Here is a 17,632-nt window from a genome sequence, read left to right as displayed (position 1 = left end):
CTCCACTTGGGGAGGAACAAAATATATTTGTAACGGAATCAGACAAGACGTTTACTAACGACTCTTGGAGATCTTGATTTTATTAATAAGAAAGATGACACATGACCAGACATTTACCGATGACTGGGATGAGACTTGATGTTTACCGACATCGAAAGATGATGTTTACCGACATCCAAAAATGACCAGACATTTACCGATGACTGGGGAAAAATTTTCTGGGAATAGAAAAACAAATATTTGCAACCGGAAACCAGATAGGACATTTACCGATGACTCTACTGGGGATTTCTAACTGGGGAATTATCAGACATTTACCGATGACTGAAGAAAAGACTCGATGTTTACCGACATCGAAAGATGATGTTTACTGACATCAAATAAAGACGACCAGACATTTACTGATGACTGGAGTGAGACTCGATGTTTACCGACACTGAAACAATGGTGTTTACCGACACCAAAAAATGATGACCAGACATTTACTGATGACTGGAGTGAGACTTGATGTTTACCGACATCGAAAGGTGATGTTTACCGACATCAAACAAAGGTGACCAGACATTTACCGATGACTGGAGTGAGACTCGATGTTTACTGACACCTAAACAATGGTGTTTACTGACACCAAAAAATGAACACACGCGAGTGCTGAAACGACAACTTAACGGTATCACAAGAACGACATCTTAAATATGTCAAGGCAAGGCAAACCACTTGCTGGGGATCTCACTGAGGAGAAACGAACTTTCTGTCACCAACGGGTGAGGAAATAAACCTCTGTGGGGATATCAATCCTGAATGCTGTCAAAGCAACTGTAGCAGATGTGATGTGCTGATGTTGAGCAAAATGATCCGCCTCTGTCGGGGATATGGTCTGATAGGTTTCGAACATAATGAATGCATATGTTTGAATTTTTCTATGGCGTAATGCTCCATATATGAATGGAAATGCTACGCATTTTGAGGATGAAATGATCACTACATGCAAAATGCAAATGAACCCTGGCTAGGGAGCCAAAACGATCGGATACTCCAACTCTGCGGGGAGACTCTGACTGAGGAATACTCTGCGAGGAGAGCCTTGACTTCTCACTCATGCTGGAGAAACAAAACTGTTGTCGGGGCAAAGATAAATTCCGCTGGGGAACATCCTTCACGGGACCTAAACCACTCGGGGACTCCGCTTGGGAAGCAACCAATACTCCGTTGGGGATCAGATCAAGCAACTCTTTGGGGATAATATTCAACGGGAGTAACAAAACGACTTTACCGGAGAGTGATAAAGCGGCTTTACTGGGAAAGACTCAAACAAACCTCAGGTAGGATAAACTCTGCTTTGGGGAATATCTGTTACTCCGCCGGGGACGACCCGTGCAATCCACAGGTAGAAAAGATTCAAGCTGGGGATGCACATATCACTCTGATACTGAAACCCGTCCACCCCACCGGTAGAGTGAACTTTGCTGGAGAAATACTTCATGAAACCCGCTCCACTCGGGGACAACCTAACCAATCCCTAGCTAGGAGAAAAGCTTGTTCTGGGAAATAACTGCTGGAGAATGCTCACAGGTGACGACCTGCAAAACGGAACAACAGATGCCCCCAGGGGATACATGGACAAGATACGCTCAAGTGTCCTCAACATTCAAAATGATTTTCAAATGTTTTGATCTTTTGCACGTTATTGTTTAGCCTTCATGTTTTTATATGCAATGTTTATCAAAAATTCGGACGTTTTTGCAAACAAAACAGTAAAAGTAAAAACAAGAGAGCAATTTATCTGAATAACGACTTTTATTGATTGAAAATGTGCCTGAAAAGGCAAATACATTGGGAAGCAATTCCTAGGAAGAGGTAATTGCGCACAACAGGAAAATAAACTATCCTAATGGCCATGTGAACACGGCATCCACTGTTTCCCAATTCTGTTATAACTCATAGATCATCAGTTTTTCTCCCAACTCTTTGCTTTCTGAGAAGATTGACTGGACCGATCACATCTTTCGAGATGGTAGCTGACGAAGCGTGATGAAGTACAGATAACTCAGACTGTAGTCTTTGCTTTAATCCCTCTTTTGGCTGGATCGCCCTTTCGGGTTTTCAATCCATCGGGATACCCTTTTTTGCCTAAGCCGCCCTTGCGGGTTTTCGACTTACCGGGTGTACAAATTCTTTTCTTTTTTATCCCTAATTTTTGCCCGAACCTCTTCTTTCTGTTTTTTTGGTTCGCCGGGATGCCCCTTTTTTGCCTGGACTCTTTTATTCTTTTTGTCCAGCGGGTCAATTTATGCGAAGTATTTTTTGACTACATCTGAGTTAACAGGGGACGGGAAATCTTCACCATCCATTGTTGTAAGCATCAAGGCTCCACCGGAGAAGACCTTCTTCACAACATATGGACCTTCGTAATTAGGAGTCCACTTGCCCCTGTTATCCGTACCGGGAGGAAGGATCCTCTTCAGAACTAGATCACTGATCTGATAGCTTCGAGGACGCACTTTCTGATCAAAGGCTCGCTTCATCCTTCTCTGATATAACTGCTTGTGGCACACAACTGCTAGCCGTCTCTCTTCAATAAGGCTCAACTCGTTAAACCTTGTTCGAATCCACTCGGCTTCGTCCAACTTGACATCTAACAATACCCTCAGAGAAGGGATCTCCACTTCAACTGGTAGGACCGCTTCCATACCATACACAAGGGAGTACGGGGTTGCCCCGGTCGACGTACGTACAGAGGTACGGTACCCATGCAAAGCGAAAGGCAGCATCTCATGCCAATCCTTGTACGATACGACCATCTTCTGCACAATCTTCTTGATATTCTTGTTCGCCGCCTCTACAGCACCATTCATCTTTGGTCTGTAAGGAGAAGAATTGTGATGTTCAATCTTGAAATCTCTGCAAAGCTCTTTCATCATCTTGTTATTGAGATTTGAACCATTGTCAGTGATGATTCTCTCAGGGACTCCATAACGACAGATGATTTCTTTCTTGATGAACCGGGCAACCACTTGTTTGGTAACATTGGCAAAGGAAGCTGCTTCTACCCATTTGGTGAAGTAATCGATCGCAACCAAGATGAATCGATGTCCGTTAGAAGCAGTAGGCTCAATCTTCCCAATCATGTCAATGCCCCACATGGCAAACGGCCAAGGCGAGTTCATGACATTCAACGGGCTTGGTGGCACATGCACCTTATCAGCATAGATTTGGCATTTATGGCACTTCCGAGCGTACTTGAAGCAATCGGATTCCATAGTCATCCAGTAATAACCGGCTCTTAACAGCTTCTTTGACATTGCATGACCACTAGCGTGGGTACCAAATGAACCCTCGTGCACTTCTTGTATCAACATGTCTGCTTCGTGTCTATCCACGCATCTGAGCAAGACCATGTCAAAATTCCTTTTGTATAACACGTCATCCTGATTCAAATAAAAGCTTCCAGCTAGCCTTCTCAGGGTCTTCTTATCATTCTTTGATGCACCTTCAGGATACTCCTGAGTCTTGAGGAAGTTCTTGATGTCATAATACCACGGTTTCTCATCAATCGCAACAGACTCGGCTGCAAACACATACGCAGGCCTCTCGAGTCGATTCACCGCAACATGTGGCACATGATTCCACCAATGAACTTTTATCATGGAAGATAAAGTAGCCAAGGCATCAGCCATCTGATTCTCATCCCGGGGGACATGGTACAACTTCACCTTCTTGAAGAACGTCAGTATTCTTCTGGTGTAATCCCTATACGGAATCAAATGCGGATGGTTCGTATTCCAATCTCCATTGACCTGATTGATCACTAGAGCTGAATCTCCATAAATGTCAAGAGTTTTGATCCTCAGATCAATGGCTTCTTCTATCCCCATGATACAAGCCTCATACTTAGCTTCGTTGTTGGTGACGTCGAAAGTCAATCTGGCAGAGAAAGGTATATGAGCACCTTTGGGATTGATCAACACTACCCCGACACCGTTACCATTCATATTCACAGCCCCATCAAACATCAGTGTCCACTTGTCATCAGGATCCGGTCCTTCCTCGACAAGCGGCTCTTCGCAATCTTTCATCTTCAGATACATGATGTCTTCATCAGGGAATTCAAACATCATTGGCTGATAGTCATCAATTGGTTGCTCGGCAAGGTAGTCTGACAGAATACTACCTTTGATGGCCTTCTGCGACGTGTACTGAATGTCATATTCTGTTAAAATCATCTGCCAACGGGCAACGCGCCCAGTGAGAGCCGGCTTCTCAAAGATGTACTTGACTGGATCCATCTTAGAAATCAATAGAGTAGTATGGTTCAACATATACTGCCTTAGTCGGCGAGCAGCCCAGGCCAAAGCACAGCAAGTTTTTTCGAGCAGTGAATATCTTGTTTCACAGTCGGTAAACTTTTTGCTAAGGTAGTATATGGCATGCTCTTTTCGACCAGACTCGTCATGCTGCCCCAATACACACCCCATCGAGTTCTCGGTAACTGATAGGTACATTATCAACGGTCTCCCTGGAACTCGAGGAATTAGGATTAGAGGATTCTGTAAATACTCTTTTATCTTGTCAAAGGCTTTCTGACAGTCATCATTCCACTTAATCGCCTGATTCTTTCTGAGCAATTTGAAAATTGGTTCACACGTGGCAGTTAGGTGAGATATGAACCTTGCAATGTAGTTCAATCTCCCTAAAAACCCACGGACTTGCTTTTCCGTTTTCGGTTCAGGCATCTCTTGAATAGCTTTGACTTTAGCTGGATCAACCTCAATCCCTTTCTCACTGACAATGAAGCCTAACAGCTTCCCTGATCTCACCCCAAACGTACACTTGTTCGGATTCAGCCTCAGTTTGAACTTGACCAATCTATCAAACAACTTCTGTAGATTAACCAGGTGCTCCTCTTCTGTCTGCGACTTCGCAATCATATCATCCACGTACACTTCGATCTCTTTGTGCATCATGTCATGAAAGAGAGTCGTCATTTCCCTCTGATAGGTAGCACCGGCATTCTTCAGCCCAAATGGCATCACTTTGTAGCAGAATGTGCCCCAAGGTGTAATGAATGTCGTCTTTTCCATGTCCTCTGGCGCCATCTTGATCTGATTATAGCCCGAGAAACCGTCCATGAAAGAGAATACCGAGGATTGAGCCGTATTATCCACCAATACATCAATGTGAGGTAATGGGAAATCATCTTTCGGACTCGCTCTATTCAAATCCCGGTAGTCGACACACATTCTGACTTTGCCATCCTTCTTTGGCACGGGAACAATGTTGGCCACCCACGGTGGATAACTGGTAACAGCCAAAAAACCTGCATCCCACTGCTTCTGAACCTCTTCCTTGATCTTGACAGCCATATCGGGACTTGTTCTGCGAAGCTTCTGCTTGACCGACGGACACTCTTCTCTAAGAGGTAATTGATGCACCACAATGTCTGTATCCAACCCAGGCATATCTTGATATGACCAGGCGAATATCTCCACATATTCTCTTAGCATCTCAACCAGTCTCCTCTTGACAGAGTCCTCTAAAGCAGCCCCAATCTTGATCTCTCTTCTGGCGTCCTCAGTACCCAGATTAACAATCTCCAACTCCTCCTGATGAGGTTGGATGACCCTCTCCTCCTGCTTCAGCAATCTAACCAATTCTGCGGGGAGTTCACAGTCTTCCTCACTCTCCTCTTCAGCTTGGTAGATGGGATTATTGAAATCATGACGAGGCATAACAGAACCGTTCATAGTGGATGCCAAAAGATCACTTCTGCATGTTTAATGTTTTGTTTTTAGAAAAAGATTTCAATAAAGTCACAAAAAAACAAAAACATTGCCATTTTTATTATTTTTTAGAAAAAGTGAAAACAAAAAATAGAAAGACAGGGATCACAAAATTTGATTGCAAAACGTCCTTTATTTATGATAATCATTAAAACATGATGAGGCCCTACAATGAACCACTACGCCTTGGGCAGAACGTAGGGTTTTCATGCAAAATGAAAAAAACAAAGGAAAATTACTCTGTCTGAAGAGTAACTTGAACCACTTCTTCAGCCGTCCAATTGTTGATAGACTCCCCTGGTGCACATGGGCGAACCCAGAAGTCCAGATCGCAGTCACCGTCACTGTCTTCGCTACCAGTTGCAAAGACGTCCCCATGATTCATCAGCCCGGCACTGGTAAAGGTACTTGGACCCGCTTGTACACTCTTCTCTGCTTGGAGAGGCTCATAACCAATACCGAACTTGTCCTCTTTAACCGGCAAGTCTACCATCTTGCCCCAGCCCTCAGCTTTGCCGGAATCCACAACCTCCTTGGCTTGCTTATACGAAGCAATCGAAGCACCCGGCTTCCTCTGATCAGCATAGGCTACCTTCTCAAGCGCCACGGTCTCAAATGCCTGGCATAATGTTTCGTGGATCTCGCCATCTACCTCGACATACTTGAACGAGGATAGGTGACTCACCAGAATCTCTTCTTCGCCACACACGGTCACAATCTGACCGTTCCAGACATACTTGAGTTTTTGGTGGAGAGTTGACGAGACTGCTCCTGCTGCGTGAATCCAAGGACGCCCCAACAAACAACTATAGGCGGGCTGAATGTCCATCACATAAAAAATGATGTCGAAGACCTCTGGACTTATCTTCACCGGCAAGGTAACTTCACCAAACACAGAACGTTTGGATCCATCAAAAGCGCGCACAATAAGGTCACTGGGAGTGAGCACGACTCCTTCAACGTCAATCTTCTTCAGAATCTGCTTTGGCAAGACATTCAAGGACGACCCGGTGTCTACCAACACGTGAGACAGCACTGCTCCCTTACATTCCATAGTGATGTGCAAGGCTTTGTTATGATTGCGACCCTCAGGCGTTAAGTCTAGGTCAGTGAAACCTACACCATGCCTGGTGCTCACGTTGGCCAACACTCCCTCTAGTTGGTTGACGGAAATCTCTTGCGGTACGTATGCCATGTTCAACATCTTCAGCAAGGCATCACGATGTGCTTCAGAGCACAGTAGCAAAGAGAGAATTGAAATTTTGGACGGAGTCTGATTGAGCTGATCTACGATCTTGTAGTCACTCTTCTTTATAATCTTCATGAATTCTTCCACGTCCTTTTCAAATGAACCCTCAGGCACACCCTTCTGAGTCGGTTCCTCGTCAACAACAACGTGTTTTCCTTTAGCCCTAGCAGATGCCTCAGCATTAGCATCTCTCAACGGCTGAGGAGCAAACAGTCGTCCACTCCGAGTGAAACCTCCTGGTCCACCGACGTTGTCCACAACGGGACTCACAACCACAGGAGTTTTCACTGGTGCACTGATCGTCACAGGCGCTTGACTTGTTGGCCTCATCTGATTATCAGCCCTTCGATTGCTGCGGTAGGCGTTATCATACCTCCAAGGGACAGCCCTACTATTCTCAACCGGTCTTCTTTCAGACGCCACTATAGTAGTCGGAGCATTGATGGTTACCGGAGCGGAAATGGTAACTGGGGTACCACTTGCTGCAGATGAACTAACGACTCCTTGTCCTCTTCCTTCAGCCGGTTTAAAGTAGATGGTGACAGTTGATACCGACCCATTATCTTTGGCAGCCCGACTAAACTGGACACAACCTTCATTGATCAACTTCTGAATACCAGCCCTCAACTGGTCACAACCGTTAACAGCTTCGACACAACCCAAACAGCCCTCATCACAGCCCGGGTAGACACCCCCCTTCAGCAGACGGCCCTTTACCACTAGTAGAGAAGTTTGAACATCTTCAACATTATCAACTAGGTCTTCAGCTTCTCCCCCTTCAACACAATTCACCCTATGTCCTCCATGCTGAGGCATAGGATTGTTCACTATGTTGGGTACCGGAGCAAAGTTGATCGCCTTGGCATCGATCAAATCTTGAACCTTGTGCTGCAAAGCCCGGCATTTTTCAGTATGGTGCCCTGGTGCCCCAGAATGAAAGTCACAGCAGACGTTGGCGTCATATCCAGGTGGCAACACTGTTGGTGGAGCCATTGTACGCAGCTCAACAAACCCTAACCGGAGTAGTTTGGGCAATAGTTCGGCGTACGACATCGGCAATGGATCAAAATGTCGATCAGCCATCCTTTGTCTGGGCTGATACGGACGTTGTTGTTGTTGTTGTTGTTGTTGTTGTTGTTGCGGTTGTTGAACCCTCTGTTGTTGTTGTTGACGAGGTTGTGGTGCAGGAATGGTCACTGCAGCAACTGGGTGATATTGATCCCTATTCACACTTCCTCTGTACACACTCCCTCGGTGTTGTACAGCATTGGTCTCTCCTTTTCTACGGCGAGGTGCCCCGGAGAATGGTTTCTTCGATGACGAAGAAGACCCCACATCATGAATCCTACCGGCCTTGATCAGACTTTCTGTTCTCTCGCCACAGATGACGACATCAGAAAAACTTCCGAATGGGCAGCTTCCCATCCGGTCCATAAACACACCTTGAAGAGTGCCGATGAACATGTCCGTCAACTCCCTTTCCAGCATAGGGGGTTGAACTCTCGCAGCAAGCTCGCGCCATCTACTGAGTTGTAGGCTTGGTGAGCCAAAGTTGATTATAAGTTGATTTTTGTTGAAAAACGTTGTTGTATTGTTATTCTTATTATGTTGTCGACAGTTTAAAGTCGTGTATGCCATGTACATTCATATGCATTAAGTCGGAGCTTTGCTCACACCACGTTGGCCTGGATTGGCAAATTTTAAGTTGAAAGTTGAAGGCTTATGCCTTGATGCCCAATAAAATGGCAATGATTTTAAGTTGGGAGTTTTACTCCGAATGGTACCACATGCATGACGAGTCGAGTCTCATTAGAGTTGCATTTTGTTGGCTTGTTGTATGGATGTTTAATTTAATTGAGGAGTGGAATTGTGTTGATATTAAGTATGATGTTGAGTTGATGTGCCGTTACTGGATGTATGTTACGATTAGGGTGATGAAATGTGTGAATTTACTTAGCATTACATGCTGATTTATAATGCTTATTATATCGATTGAGGAACTCACCCTTACAACTATTTTTCAGGTAACGAGCAGTGAGTTGAGTAGAAGCTAATGCTTGGAGTCTAGTGTAGTCGCTTTAGTGGGTCATGCTCTGATAGATGTAACATCGGGACGGGATGTCTTAATTGTTTTATTGTGGTTGTGGACTTTTTTCCATGTAAAACGTTATCTGTTTGAATGGTTGATTTGAGTTTTATCCGCTGCGAATTATGCAAAAATGTTATTTTGAATTAAATAATGAGCATGACTGAAGTTTATGGTGAAATGTGATAAGTGTTGTGTGACACCCTTGGTGCATAATTACTCTGATATATATTGGTTATTGTTATTTCAATTAAATATTTGGGGTATTTTAGAAGGGTGTTACATTAGTGGTATCAGAGCAGGTCGGTCTGTCCGGCCAGTTGTCGTGTCGTTACTGTCTAACAATTGTGTATTGTTACTAATCTAACTTTTAAGTTGTGTTGTATTGATAAGTTGGAATGGCTGGAAGGAATGATGCTGCAATGGCTGCCGCGATGCAAGCAATGGCACAAGCTGTGCAGAACTTGCCAAATGCTGGTGGAGATGCTGGATCACGTAGCTTGGCGACTTTTCAGAGAGAGAATCCGCCGGTGTTTAAAGGGAAGCATGATCCAGATGCAGCCTTGGGATGGTTGAAAGAGATTGAGAGAATCTTCCGTGTTATGGATTGCACTCCAGCTCAGAAGGTTCGGTATGGTACTCACATGCTAGCAGTCGAAGCTGATGACTGGTGGCTAGAGACTCACGAGAGGTTGACCGTGGCAGGTGAAGTCATTACTTGGGATGTATTCCGTAGGGAATTCATGAGAAAGTATTATCCGGAAGATGTCCGTGGTAAGAAGGAAATTGAGTTCCTTGAGCTGAAGCAAGGAAACATGTTTGTCACTGATTATGCTGCAAAATTTGTGGAGCTGTCCAAATTTTATCCTCATTACACTGGTGCTGGTGCTGAATTTTCAAAGTGCATCAAGTTTGAAAATGGACTGCGCTCTGAAATTAAGAAAGCTGTTGGGTATCAGAAGATACGCATTTTTACTGAATTGGTTGATAGCTGCAGGATATTTGAAGAAGACAATAATGCTCATTACAAGATTGTCAGTGACCGTAGGGGCAAGCAACATCAAAATCGTGGCAAGCCGTATGATGCCCCAGTGGGAAAAGGGAAACAAGGAGCTGCTCCGGCTCAGAGGACTAGTAGGGGAGGTGCTCCTGCTGGTATAGTTTGCTTCAAATGTGGTCAGGCTGGTCATAAGAGTAATGTATGCACTGCTGAAGTAAAGAGATGTTTTCGTTGTGGTAAGACTGGTCATGCAATAGCTGATTGCAAGCACAAGGAAATGATTTGTTTTAATTGTGGCGAAGCAGGGCATATTGGAAGTCAGTGTCAGAAGCCAAAGAAATCTCAAACTGGGAAGGTGTTCGCATTGACCGGAACTCAAAGTTCCAGTGAGGACAGACTTATCCGAGGTACGTGTTATATTAATGGCTTTCCTCTTGTAGCTATTATTGACACAGGTGCGACTCATTCCTTTATATCTTTGGATTGTGCTGTGAAACTTAAGTTAGAGATATCTGAGATGTTTGGTAGTATGGTAATTGATACTCCTGCGAAGGGTTCAGTGACTACTACTTCGGTTTGTTTAAATTGTCCTTTGAGTATTTTTGGTAGAGACTTTGGGATGGACCTAGTGTGTCTTCCACTAGTGCAGATTGATGTTATTCTGGGTATGAACTGGTTGGTGTTTAACCGAGTTTCTATCAATTGTTTTGATAAGAGGGTGGTCTTTCCTGAGATTGGGGAGGGAAAGAGTTTGTTTCTATCAGCAAGGCAAGTGAATGAGGAAGTAGCTGATGGGGCAGAGTTGTTTATGTTGTTAGCGACTCTGGAGGTTAAAGATAAACTGGTGATTGGCGATCTAGCCGTGGTGTGTGATTTTCCTGATGTGTTTCCGGAAGAGGTGAATGAATTACCACCAGAGCGTGAAGTGGAGTTCTCGATTGATTTGGTACCTGGTACTAGGCCGATATCGATGGCTCCGTACCGTATGTCTGCTGTTGAGTTAACTGAATTGAAGAGTCAGTTGGAAGATCTGTTGGATAAGAAATTTATTCGTCCGAGTGTGTCACCGTGGGGTGCACCAGTGCTATTGGTTAAGAAGAAAGAAGGTACTATGAGGTTGTGTGTGGACTACAGGCAACTGAATAAAGTGACGATCAAGAATCGGTATCCTTTGCCGAGGATTGATGACTTGATGGATCAGTTGGTTGGTGCAAGTGTGTTCAGCAAAATAGATTTGAGATCTGGGTATCATCAGATCCGTGTGAAAACAGAGGATATTCAGAAGATTGCTTTAAGAACAAGGTATGGACATTATGAGTATTCTGTAATGCCTTTTGGTGTGACTAATGCGCCTGGAGTATTTATGGAGTATATGAATAGGATTTTCCATCCGTACCTAGACAAGTTTGTTGTAGTGTTTATTGATGATATTTTGGTGTATTCGAAATCTGAAGAAGAGCATGTTGAGCATTTGAGAGTGGTTTTAGAAGTTCTACGAGAAAAGAAGTTATTTGCTAAACTATCCAAGTGTGAATTTTGGTTAGAAGAGGTAAGTTTTCTTGGCCATGTGATTTCAAGAGGTGGTGTTGCTGTTGATCCTTCTAAGATAGAAGCGGTATCTAAGTGGGAAGCTCCGAAGTCTGTTGCTGAGATTCGAAGTTTCCTTGGTTTGGCTGGTTATTATAGGAAGTTCATTGAGGGATTTTCTAAATTGGCATTACCGTTGACGATGTTGACTAGGAAGGGGCAAGTGTTTGTTTGGGACTCAAAATGTGAAGAAGGTTTCCAAGAGTTAAAGAGAAGGTTAACTACTGCTCCTATTCTGATATTACCGAGTTCGTCGGAACTATTTGAAGTTTACTGTGATGCTTCATTGTTGGGTTTGGGTGGCGTGTTGATGCAGAATAAGCAGGTTATAGCTTATGCTTCAAGACAGCTGAGGGTTCATGAGAGGAACTATCCGACGCACGATTTAGAGTTGGCGGCTGTGGTGTTTGTTCTGAAGTTATGGAGGCATTACTTGTACGGATCAAGATTTGAGGTTTTCAGTGACCATAAAAGTTTAAAGTATTTGTTTGATCAGAGAGAGCTGAATATGAGACAGAGAAGATGGTTAGAGTTTCTGAAGGATTATGACTTTGGTTTGAATTACCATCCGGGTAAAGCAAACGTAGTGGCTGATGCATTGAGTCAGAAATCATTACATATGTCTATGCTAATGGTTAAGGAATTGGATTTAATTGAGCAGTTTAGAGACTTGAGTTTGGTGTGTGAGAGTACTCACAATAGTGTTAAATTGGGAATGTTGAAGTTAACAAGTGGTATTCTGAATGAGATCAGAGAGGGTCAGAAATCCGATGTGCTTTTGGTTGATAAGTTGACTCTAGTGAATCAAGGTCAAGGTGGCGAATTCAGAGTTGATGAGAATGGTGTTTTGAAATTTGGTAATCGGGTGTGTATTCCGGATGTTATCGAACTTAAGAAGAGTATTCTTGAAGAAGGGCATCGTAGTGGGTTGAGTATTCATCCTGGAGCTACGAAGATGTATCATGATTTGAAGAAGTTATTTTGGTGGCCGGGAATGAAAAGAGAAATTACGAGTTTTGTTTATTCCTGTTTGACTTGTCAGAAGTCAAAAATTGAGCATCAGAAGCCGTCTGGGCTAATGCAACCGTTGGCTATTCCAGAGTGGAAGTGGGATAGTATCAGTATGGATTTTGTTTCTGGTTTACCGAGGACAATTAAGAATTTTGAAGCTATTTGGGTGATTGTTGACAGATTGACGAAGTCGGCTCATTTCATTCCGATCAGAATGGATTATCCGTTAGAGAAATTAGCTGAGTTGTATATTGAGAAAATTGTAAGTTTGCATGGTATTCCGTCGAGTATCGTTTCGGACAGAGATCCTAGATTTACATCGAAATTCTGGGAAGGTTTGCAGAAGGCTTTGGGAACTAAACTGAGATTGAGTTCTGCATATCACCCGCAGACTGATGGTCAGACTGAGAGGACGATTCAGTCATTGGAGGATCTTTTGAGAGCTTGCGTTTTGGAAAAGGGAGGTGCTTGGGATTGTTATTTACCTTTGATTGAGTTTACCTACAACAATAGTTTTCATTCGAGCATTGGTATGGCGCCGTTTGAAGCTTTGTATGGTAGGAGATGTCGGACACCGTTATGTTGGTATGAGTCCGGTGAGAGTGCTGTAGTTGGACCGGAGATTGTTCAACAGACTACAGAAAAGATTAAGATAATTTAGGAGAAGATGAGAATTGCTCAGAGTCGTCAGAAGAGTTATCATGATAAGAGGAGGAAATCACTTGAGTTCCGAGAGGGAGATCACGTGTTTCTTCGTGTTACTCCGATAACTGGGGTTGGTCGAGCTTTGAAGTCAAAGAAGTTGACACCTCGATTTATTGGTCCTTATCAGATTTTGGAGAGGATAGGAGAGGTAGCCTATCGTATCGCTTTACCGCCGTCACTTGCGAATTTGCATGAGGTTTTTCATGTGTCTCAGTTGAGGAGGTACATTCATGATCCATCGCATGTGATCCAAGTAGATGATGTACAGGTGAGAGATAACCTGACTGTTGAAATATCGCCTATGAGGATTGAGGATCGAGAGTTGAAGCAGTTGCGGGGTAAAGAGATTGCCTTAGTGAAAGTAGCTTGGGGAGGAGCAGCAGGTGGCAATGTGACTTGGGAACTGGAGAGTCAGATGAAAGAGTCTTATCCAGAGTTATTTGCTTGAGGTATGTTTTCGAGGACGAAAAATCTTTTAGTGGGGGAGAGTTGTAACACCCCGAATAAAATAAGAGAATTATTTAAATTAAGTTAATAATATATTTATTAATTTAATTAAATAAATTGAATTATTGAATTATTATTATTATTATTATTTGGAATAATAATTAGTGGAAAATATATAAGTTGGAATAAGAGAAAAGGGTTTTTTGGTTGGTAAAGGGTTTTCACGTGAAAAGCAGAGAAGCGATCGTGAAAGAGGAAAAGGGCAAGAGGCAGAGCAAGAGGAAGAAGGTTAGAGAAGAGAAAAGCTTGAAGCTCAGAGATTGCCGGATTATCTCAGGTAAGGGGGGTTTATCGTCGTTAATGGGTATTATAGATTAACATGTCATGGGTAGTGATAAACCGTGGAATTGACCCTAATTGGAATGTTGAATGCTGAAATATTGTGATGAATAAGTTGTATTAAAGCTGTAATTGAGCCCGTAATTGTGTGAGTCGTGTTCCCCCGAACGTATAAATTTTTACGGAAATTGAATCGGAGGTCCGGAAGTCCTCCAACGGCGGAAAATGCGGAGAACTCTGCATTCTGCCTTGTGTTAGCGCAGGAACTGCTGTTTTGTCTGCGTTAACCGGTTAACCCAGGGCGTTAACCGGTTAACACTGTTATATTTTGTGGAAATGTGTTGTTTTGCCTGCGTTAACCGGTTAACCCAGGGCGTTAACCGGTTAACACTGTTGCGTTTTGCCAGAAAGTTGTTTTGTCCTGCGTTAACCGGTTAACCCAGGGCGTTAACCGGTTAACACTGTTGGAAATTTGAAAAATTGATATTTTAATGTTGTGAACATAATTGGTTATTGGTCTATTATCGTTAATTTTGATGAGTAACTTTGTTGAGTTTATGTTATGAAGTGTTGATACAATTATGTTGATAAGTTGTGTTAAAGTTGTTGAAAATACTGAGTTGTAGGCTTGGTGAGCCAAAGTTGATTATAAGTTGATTTTTGTTGAAAAACGTTGTTGTATTGTTATTCTTATTATGTTGTCGACAGTTTAAAGTCATGTATGCCATGTACATTCATATGCATTAAGTCGGAGCTTTGCTCACACCACGTTGGCCTGGATTGGCAAATTTTAAGTTGAAAGTTGAAGGCTTATGCCTTGATGCCCAATAAAATGGCAATGATTTTAAGTTGGGAGTTTTACTCCGAATGGTACCACATGCATGACGAGTCGAGTCTCATTAGAGTTGCATTTTGTTGGCTTGTTGTATGGATGTTTAATTTAATTGAGGAGTGGAATTGTGTTGATATTAAGTATGATGTTGAGTTGATGTGCCGTTACTGGATGTATGTTACGATTAGGGTGATGAAATGTGTGAATTTACTTAGCATTACATGCTGATTTATAATGCTTATTATATCGATTGAGGAACTCACCCTTACAACTATTTTTCAGGTAACGAGCAGTGAGTTGAGTAGAAGCTAATGCTTGGAGTCTAGTGTAGTCGCTTTAGTGGGTCATGCTCTGATAGATGTAACATCGGGACGGGATGTCTTAATTGTTTTATTGTGGTTGTGGACTTTTTTCCATGTAAAACATTATATGTTTGAATGGTTGATTTGAGTTTTATCCGCTGCGAATTATGCAAAAATGTTATTTTGAATTAAATAATGAGCATGACTGAAGTTTATGGTGAAATGTGATAAGTGTTGTGTGACACCCTTGGTGCATAATTACTCTGATATATATTGGTTATTGTTATTTCAATTAAATATTTGGGGTATTTTAGAAGGGTGTTACAGAGCTTGGTTGGGCGGTGGAATTACAGCTTCTTGCCTCTGAACTAGAGCTCGGAGTTCTTCTTGTCCTTGCGCAACCCCTTGCATCATGTGCATGAACTGGGCCATGTTAGCCCTCATCTCTGCTAACTCAGCTTGTACTTGATCCATGTTCCTTTGATGGTTGAGTCTCGTTGAGTAGCGATGCGGTCTCTGATCAGCTATCCTGCCTGAACACAGGAACCAAAGTGAGAAGTCGGCACAAGAACACCTGTTATGCAAATGAGATGAGTATGATGTTAATGATGTGTATGATGCACATGATATGCTCATTTCTCAGGCATTCAAAGAGCCTGATCCATCCTCAAAAGATGGCAACCTGCAGCAACAAAGGAGCACAATACAAGGTAAATGAAAACAACAGGGAAATACAAACAACCTTATCTATAAATAAGGGCAAAAAGATCATACAACCAAGTCAACGAAATATTCGAATAAACGGAGTACAAACAAATGAATCCCATCCAACAAGCCTGGAGGTGATTCTCAACATAAACATCAAAGGTACAATCTAAGACAAACGGTCTTCCGGAATGAGAGTCTTCAGATACTGGCACTGGTCTATCAACAGTGTGCATTCTGAACATTCTGGTAGAGGGGTGATCTTCTCCTTCAATTGTCTTCTAAGCTCTATGACTTCTCCTCCAAGATAGTCCTCTGATGCTTGTCTCAAATCCATCTCTTTCTTCAATTGGACGTCTTTGTCTCTGAGTTGCTTCTCTAGGTCTCTGATCTTCTTCTGATAGTTGGCTTCGGCTCTCTGCAGCCTTAAGCACTCCCGGTGTTCTGCATCTAACATAGATTCCATCTCCTCGTAAGATCTCTTCTTGCTCCTTGCTCTGCTAGCATCCTCCCCTTGCACTTCCCTGAGTTGATGGGCCAAGTTCAACCTATCAGCCTTGGCTTTGTAGAGCTCCATCTGGGTATCTTGCTCCTTCTCTCTCAACCGGCGATTCTCCATCAGAGCTTGCTTATAGTGCTCAGCAGGCACACTCTCAGCAAGGATCAAAGGTGGTTGTTCCTGCAACGGCTCCATCCTATCGTAGGGTAGCAACAAAGTTTCCACTCTCTTCTTTACCCAATCAGTGTAATCAGGCATAGCAATGGCAAACTTTTTCCCTAAGACAGATCCATCCTTCACTCCAACAGACCTCCAAGCTCTTCCTATCTGCTCCAATCTAGTCGGGTCACTCTGCTTCTCAAAACACACACTTTCAGCTACCTCAGCTTCAAGTGGTTTTCCCTTCATTACAAACCCTAACTGACGAAGAGAAAGAACTGGATTATAGTTTATGCAACCCTTGGTCCCCACGAGTGGCACGTTCCAGAATTCTCCACAACTCATAATAACATTCTTCACATCCATCCGGTAAGATTGCCATCTGATGTCATAGGAAGTAAGCGACATGACCCTCTGAGTCCACTTAAGAGTGCTCTGAGTATCCATAAAGGGTCCACTGACTGGCAGAAGGGACATGAACCATCTGAGTAGGAGAGGTAGACAACATCTGATAGCTCCACCCTTACCATGCCTACTGTGAATAGCATAGTAAGTGTCAGCTAACAGAGTGGGAACTGGATTCCTTCCAATGAAGACACTGATGGCCGCATGGTCAACGAAATTGGGCATGCTTGGGAATAGGACGATCCCATAGATCATGGCAGCAAACTGGGCATGAAAAGCTTCCCAATTCCCCTTCTCTGCTTCATCTCTGGAAACTCTCAGCAGAAACTTCAATGGCAGACCCACTACTTCCCCACTGGGCTTCCAGTTATCACAAACTTCTTTGACACTCAAACGGAGAGCTCTGGCAACAACTCTGAAGTCTACTTCCCTTGGTACGTCCAAGAAAGGAACCTGATGCTGAATCTGGACACCCAACAAAATAGAATACTCCTCGAGAGTAGGTGCCAACTGGTAGTCTTGGAAG

Source organism: Lathyrus oleraceus, chromosome 4 (assembly GCF_024323335.1).
Source record: "Lathyrus oleraceus cultivar Zhongwan6 chromosome 4, CAAS_Psat_ZW6_1.0, whole genome shotgun sequence".
NCBI lineage: Eukaryota > Viridiplantae > Streptophyta > Magnoliopsida > Fabales > Fabaceae > Lathyrus > Lathyrus oleraceus.
This window is presented reverse-complemented; position numbering follows the sequence as displayed.